The sequence below is a fragment of the Nannobrachium achirus genome (genome assembly GCF_963921795.1).
Source record: "Nannobrachium achirus genome assembly, chromosome: 2".
In the NCBI taxonomy this organism is placed as follows: domain Eukaryota; kingdom Metazoa; phylum Chordata; class Actinopteri; order Myctophiformes; family Myctophidae; genus Nannobrachium; species Nannobrachium achirus.
The window spans coordinates 53,000,314-53,008,632 of record NC_137811.1 but is presented as its reverse complement, the minus strand read 5'-3'; positions in this window follow the sequence as shown (position 1 = coordinate 53,008,632).

The following is an 8,319-nucleotide window of genomic DNA, read 5'->3' as shown; positions in this document are numbered from 1 at the left end:
GACAAAGTGTACTCATTCAACAGAGAAGTACATTATAATGAACTTGTCAATAAAGATGTATTAGTTGTCCCGGGCAACAGCCTTAACTTTTTCACTGCCAGATTATTTATTTATTTATTGGGTCTGGTGCCATCAAAAAGCGGCTTACCTTTGCGACGTTATAGTAGATAGATAGACATTTATTTATTTATTTTTACAGTGCAACATGCACTTTGGCAGACTAGGCAGCAGAGGGCGGCGTCATGCAAGAATTAATGTGAATTTGGCCATTATGTGTTGCCATACATTCAGAGCAGTCACTGGCCACAGAGCCACTGGGCCAGAGAAATCAACACGGAAGAGAATTGGTCTCCGTTGATGTTAACACATAATGGATTTTTAAGACCATCACTGCGGGCGATGTGATTACAGTACACGGCGGCGCGACCCCTCATCAGCGAGTGTCACATCAACAAGGTAAACGAACGAACGGCCGTATTGGTGCGGCGCGACCCAAAGAATTGGGGCGAACGGGAACGTCCGTAGCGGTATAAGAGTTAATGTTATGCCCTGTAGACACTAGCTAGTCTATACATCACAAGTTGCCTGTTTCCGGGAACAACTATGTTTGATCACTGGATATCTAAATGGATAACAGAAGTAGCATGGGAAAGCGGCAATCCATTTCCTAAGTTACAGTAACTCTGTCCTTCTGTGGTGGATATGCAGGAACGAAAATCTATTATTATTTGACAGAAAGATAAACAGTAGTGAGGAGAAAATAAGTGGTGCAGACACTGACCCGTCAGTGATGCGGTATATGGATAGGAGGCCATTGGACTGCGCTTCCCCCTGGTCTGGAACCTGAATAGAGGGGAAACAAGAAGGTGAGTAGAAAAGCGATGGAGAGAATGAACAGGTTGTTAGAATTTGAAAAGTGGTTAACCACTTAAACCCTAAATACGTTGTTTATGCTTTTGTCCTCTCCTAATTAACATCGACACAAAATCTCTTGATGAAAATAGATGATCTACATGTTACAGCTGCTATTTTTACTTCTGTAATTTTCACTGAATGTTCGCCTAATATACCATGCCTGGAAAAGGGACGCTAGGCTTCATGTGATTAATAACGAGAATGAAAATGGTGGAAGAAAATGGAGGACATGTACCTTATGGAGAAGGTGACCTATAAAATTAATGGCAAGGAAAATGTCTTCGAAAAAAGGTGGGTCTTTTATCTTTTAAATAAGGATGACATGTCTATTTAATTTTAACTTTTGTTTTTGTTTTTTATTCAAACCTAAAGTATTCCTTGTATTTAAATAATAGCAGTTTTTTCTTTTTAATGAAATGACAACAATTACATAACAAAGCCTCCCCTTTTTCATTTTTTTTTTTTCTTATATCAGTTTGGTGTACCGGTATGTAGCTCTGTTTTTCTTTGTAATGTTTTTGCTTTCAGTTTTTGTGTGGGGGTGAGGGTTTGCACAAAAAAAATAATAATAATTTCAAAATGTCTCAAAAAAAGGGACACAACATGTAATGATTGTAATAATTTAATGAAAATGCAGTGACTGCATATGTTGACACAATAAAGCATAAAAAAAAAAAATAACGAGAATGAATGTGCGCACGCGACAGTGCGTATGCGGGGCGTGCGCGCGTATGCACGTTTTGTAAAGAACCAATGTACCGGTATATCAATTCAGTCGGCTACACCAGGCTCACGGATAGCCCAAACCACAGATACTCATTCCCTAAAAATAGGATCGGTTCTATTTTTTACGCACGCGTATGCATTTTGTAGACAGACTATCTGGTCTCCCGCACAAATACTCCCTCCTTGGTGTAGCCAGGGGCTTTTCGCACACGCACAGACAGCGCACGCGTGCATGCGCGTTTTCTGGTGAAGCCCAGCTGTCAGGGACGAGCCTAGGTACAGTATATGGCGGTTGTCACCATCATAATTCATAACCAGTCTTTGGGCCGATGCGTACTCCACTTTTAGAGCAGAGTTTGTCCAAACTACAATACCAGTAAGATGCCCTAAGGGCGAGAAGCAATTGGCATAATGACTTAATTGGGCAGAAAAAGGGGTAAAAAAGGTGTGGACAACTATGTGGAAAAAAAGTAGATTTAGATATTTCATATTCATTTTTATCAGACACGCCCCTTTCCTATACAAACCCATTGTAACTTCAAACTCCATTCTTTTTTCTGGTGACTCCTGACGCCCTCCTAATACGTGAGCAGGTCTTGTTCTTTCGATATCTCCTTTCATTTATTTTAAAAATATATTTTTTGTATTTATTTATTTTTCATTTTTCCAAATAATTATTAAAAAGAAACTAAAAAAGTTATCGAAAAAACATTGCCTGTTCGTGTATTAGGAGGGCATCAGGAGTCACCAGAAAAAAGGATGGGTGTTTTCATTGAATCTATCATGGTTAAGATGTATTTGTATTTAAGTGAAATATCGCTTTTAAATAAAAATAAAACATTTTAACCATGATAGATTCAATTAAAACACCCATCCTTTTTTCTGGTGACTCCTGATGCCCTTCTAATATACGAACAGGCAGTGTTCTTTCGATAACCTTTTTAGTTTATTTTTTATAATTATTTGGGATAATGAAAAAAATTAAATACAATTAAGAAATTATTAAAAATAAATGAAAAATGTTATTGACAAAACACAACCTGCTCACGTATTAGGAGGATGTCAGGAGTCACCAGAAAAAAGGACGGGTGTTTTCATTAAATCAATCATGGTTAAAATGGAGTTTGAAGTTACAATGGGTTTGTATAGGAAGGGGGCGTGTCTGATAAAATGAATATCAAATATCTAAATCTAAACTGAATAAAACAACTCAAAAACTGTCCTGGGTGTTCCCAAAAGCTTGATTAGACGTTAAAATTACTAAGGGTTTTTTGAAAGTGAAAAATCTCTTGAAGAAATAGTTTAAAATTGACAATTTGGCAGCTATTTTGTTATGCAAATTAGAAGGTCAAAAACTCAAATTTGTGCTTGGGAACCATTTTTTTCAGATTCAGCACCCTTGAATTGTGTTAAATAGACTGGTTCCCAACTTTTACCCCAAAATGCCTCTAACAATCACATTTTTCAGAAAAACCACTAGACTACTGTTGGTTTTTAATATTATGGTAAGTTTAATTGGTCATATCTTGTAATCGTGTCTCTACCAGGCAATTAAAGACAGCATCATGTAAACATGTTTTGTAACATGGAGGGGAGTGGGGGAGAGAGGTCTCCGATTTCAGTGGTGCTTGCTTGTGCAACTTTGACGCATGCATTGGGGATGGGATACAATCTGAGTCTGATTATAAACCACTTGATATACATTATAAATATAAACCCACAGCTTCTATATTCTAGGCAATAGTGGGGACATAAGCCAAACCTCTAGTAGTCTACAACAGGGGTTTTCAAAGTGGGTGACGGGGCACCCTGGGGTGCCGTGACGGCAGTCCAGGGGTGCCGCAAGATCATTTGATAATGTTTAGAATTTATTTGGACACTTGAAAAAATATTTAGTATCATAGTACAAAGTTATTTTCAGTCAGTTCTAACCAAAATGGCTGTTATCTCAACATTTTCCTCACAACATAATCACTAAAATATCGTCACTGTTGCGCAGAAACCTTGTATCTCCAAGTTTCAAATGTGTAGGTCTTTTGGTAAAGCAAAGCCCTGCTTCATCATACAAGACTGTCGCACAAAACTAGTGAAAACAGCCGATCTACAAGCACACAATGCCTTCGCGATGCGAGGCGTTGTGTGCTTGTAGATCGGCTGTTTTCACTATTATAATTATAATGTAGGGGTGCCTCGGATTAAAAAATATATTTATGGGGTGCCCTGAGACTAAACAGTTTGGGAACCCCTGGTCTACAAGATCGCTTCACGTTCTGACGTGTTTTGTCATTTTTTGTCAAAGAGATTTGTGTACACTGAAGAAGCGGTCAAATTACATCCCAAATTTGGGTCCTGATCATATTTTAACTGGGGAACCCCCCACCCTGACAAGCACAAAGTGTTGAGGCATTTCTTTTTGTATTACACGGTTCTATTGTGAAAATAGATTGGCTATTTTCACAATTTCTGCCTCAAATATTTGACAGTTTGTCTAATGTTTAATTTGTCATTTACTGAGGTAAAAAGTCCTTAATTTGTCACTTTAGAGATGTGCATATACCCTCTATACACTTAAACTGTATGTAATGTTGGTTTGTTTACTGTTGAGAGAGAAAACAATGATCCACATTAAGTTAATCTTCTGGGAACAGGCGCATTTCCTCTCATTTCAAAATAAGAGCCTACCGTAATCTGATCAAGTCAACAGTCAAGTCAGTTAATATTAACGTTTGTTTTAAATAGATTTGTATCAAGGGGTCGTGGTTTCATTGTAGTGACCAGAGAGAAACACCCGCAGTCGCGTTATTTGGAAACGCACATGAGTTGTGGGCAAACAGTCACACTCTGTAGTAGTAGTGACTGTCTGTTTCCTGGTTTTCTCTCACAAGTCGGACTTCAGGGTATAGTTTAGGGCAGGGGCGCCCAACCAGTCGATCGCGGTCGACCGGTAGATTGCGGGCTGGTTACCAGTGGACCGCGAGATGATTTCAAATAAATAATTTATTAATTCGGGGGGAGGACATATATTGGGCGTTCCAGTGAAACGACTCCGAGCGAGTGGATAATTTTGACTGAACCCAACTCAACGTGTAGTAGTGTGTCTGCACTGTACCGAAAATAGCAGATCTACAAGCTCTCTACAAGTTCACTATGCACTGATTCCATCATGTTGTTTGCTTGTACATCGGGGAGGGAGGGGGGGGGGGGCTACTGCACGTGAATAAATTAAGAATTGGGAGCTATCATTGGTCGATCACAGGTTCTGTACTGTACCGAAAATAGCAGATCTACAAGCTCTCTACAAGTTCACTATGCATTGATTCCATCATGTTGTTTGCTTGTACATTGGGGAGGGAGGGGGGGGGGGTGGGCTACTGCACGTGAATAAATTAAGAATTGGGAGCTATCATTGGTCGATCACAGGTTCACTCACAGGTCACCGGCCCGGTGCTTTTTGTTGTGGAAAGTAGTTGTTGTGTGGTGAGCGATAAGGAAGACAGCTGTTTTTGAGAAACACAAAAATGGCACAAGCGCAAGCCAAGAGACCCAAAACGTACCATTTCCACAAAGAATGGGAGGAGGATTACTTTTATGTTTATTTCAAAGAAAAAACAATCTGTCTGATCTGCAAGGCAAGCGTGGCTCTGCCGAAAAAAGGCAATTTGGAGCGCCACTATGCGACACACAAGAACTTGAAGTACGAGGAAAAATTCCCCCCCAAAACAGCCCTACGAAGGACACAATTACAGAAGCTGAAGGATGGATTTACGAGGCCCACCACCAAGGCACAAGCTGCTACAGTCGCATCTTATCGTGTCAGCCATGTTCTCGCTAAAAAGAAAAAATCCTTCATAGACGGTGAATTTGTAAAAGAGGCGTTTACTGTGGCTGCCGAGTCACTCTTCGCTGGTTTCGAGAATAAACGTGAGATTATGAATGCCATCAAAGACATGCAACTGTCACGGAATATTGTCACCCGGCGCTAGGGTTGGGGGCGGTAACCGCCGTACCGCCGTACCGCGCTATACCGAGGTCTACCGCGGTGTCAGTGTGCTTACCGCGGTAAAAAAAAAATAATAAAAAAGTCTATTATTTTATTGGAAAACAAGCGAGTTTTAAAACGGGAGAAGCGAGGACTGCATGCGCTCCATGCCGCTCTGCTCTGGGCCGTGTACCACATGTTCAGAGACACAGACAGTCAGACTTACACAGGGCAGGAGTACAGAGCAGCGTAAACTTTCACTGTGATCCACACGACACAAGGATGTTAATACATACCTTGTGTCATGGAAGTTTCTTTTTTATTCATACGGATTACTGGCGGAGCGCGGGCCGCGTGGACTAAAACCGAAAATTAAACTATTTTACTTTTTCCACCGCGTTGCGCGATGAGCCCCGTCTGGCGGCGCGTTGGCGATTTTATAACCTTTTCTGTCAAGTCTTGTAACTAAAACCTGTATATAGCAGCACTCAATCACTGCGATTTGAGAGTTGAGACGTGACGTGAGTTTACAGAATCACTGTACACGATCTGACTACCCGTCCTCTTCTGGTTTGTTCACACAGCTGTTTGTGTCTGAAAAGCCTAAGTAGCTAGCCTACGTTACTATGGAAACCCGACAGTGCAGATCTAAAAGCTCAGAACGCGTCGCGGATGCGATGTGTTGTGAGCTTGTAGATCTGCTCCTTTCAAAGCCAGCTCCTTTTTACAGCTGTGCTGTACGGAGAAGTATAACTCGGGCAGTCAGGCTGTGGAGAGGCGACTTTTGGGAAGATGATTGCAATATTTTGGCTTATCGCAGAACCTTAATTAATAGATACAGGGGTGCGGTAATTACCGCAATACCAGCGGTAAATGGGAAGACGGTAATCGCGGTAACAAAATGTCGATACCGCCCCAGGCCTACCCGGCGCTGTGAGGACATGTCCGAAGATCTTCATTCACAACTCAAGAAGGACGTCAACAGTTGTGAGTGTTTTTCCCTTCAGTTCGATGAATCTACTGATATGATTGATGTGGCACAGCTATGCATTTTCATTAGAATGGTCTTTGAAGACATGAGTGCAAAAGAAGAGCTGCTCACCATCCTGCCTCTCAAAGGAACCACCAGAGGTGAGGATATCTTTAACACCTTCATGAAGTTAGCTAATGAGAGCCAATTGCCCCTCCATAAACTCATCTCCATTACAACAGATGGGGCCACTTCTATGGTTGGCCGTAATAACGGGTTCATTTCACTGTGCAAAAAAAGCTACGCTTTACCGGACTTCCATAATTACCATTGCATAATACACCAACAAGCGCTGTGTGGTAAAATTCTAAACATGAAGGAAGTGATGGAGATCGCTATGAAGATCGTGTGCTCTGTGAGGGCACGGGGCTTACAGACCTGCCGCTTACAGACCTGCTGCTGCACACGGATGTAAGGTGGCTGAGCAGAGGTAAATTTCTTGACAGATTCAGCGAGTTGCTGCCTGAAATTAAAGAGTTTCTCAAGCTTGGTAAACATGTGGAATATACACAGCTAGAGGACAACACATGGCTTTTGGATTTGGCATTTTTAACCGATCTCACTGGCGGGCTAAATGACCTGAATTTAGAATTGCAGGGAAAGAATAAATGTGTGATAAACATGATCAGCTCAGTGAACGGTTTTAAAAGCAGAATAGAAATGTGGGCAAGACGGCTGCGGCGCAGTGACCTGCGCAACTTTCCTCACATGCAAGCTGAAGTTCAACGTCAGGCTGGGGACAACGCACAGCCTGATTGCACACGTTATGCGGAGCAAGTTGAAAGCATCATATCAGAGTTTGATAGGCGCTTCACAGACTTTGCAGCTATAGAACCTGTTGCAAGCTACATGTGTTTTCCATTTGGAAATGTGGATGTGGATGACATCACATCCAAAGTGGCCTCACTGTGTAACCTGGACAGCGCTGCTGTGGAGGACGAGATCATCAAACTTCAAAACTAGAAGCAGTGCTCTTCCGAGCACAGGTCTCCACCAGGCCTTGCGTCCTGGTGGTGCTACTGTATAATAGGCCAATGTAAAAAGGGTGGCATATGTTCTTCACCTTAGACCTTTCATGGCAATCGGACGCTGCATGCATGATTTGAAGCATTGTGTTCCAAAAATGTATTTTGCTAAAGTCTACCTGCTGGTGGCGCTATAACAGTCTAATGTGAAAATGGTAGCATTTTTTCCTTGACATAGTGGGAATATGTGTGGCAAATTTCACGGTAATTGCAAGCTGCGTTGATGATTTGAGGCATTTTGTTCAAAAATGGAGCAATCCTGCAAACTTTGGAAGCCAATATTAGCCAATTAGGATGGAATATGAAATATCAGACGGATCGGACTTGATCACATGACTATAGAGATACTGTGTACCGATTTGCATGATTTTTGGATAAAATCTCAAGGAATAATAGGAAAAATTGTGTTTTACATAAGTCGGCCTCCTGGTGGCGCTATAAAAGGCTGATGTGAAAAATGCAGGGAAAGGGTTTTTCCTTGGCCTCTAGGGAATGCGCTTACAAAGTTTGAAACTGATCAATGGAGTTATAGGTAAAACCACAAATCGGCCTGTTATAGCGCCACCATGAGGCTGATTTCAAAAATTTGAAGTGGCATTTCTTCTTCGACCTAGTGGGAACGTGTGTGCGCGATTTCATGATAA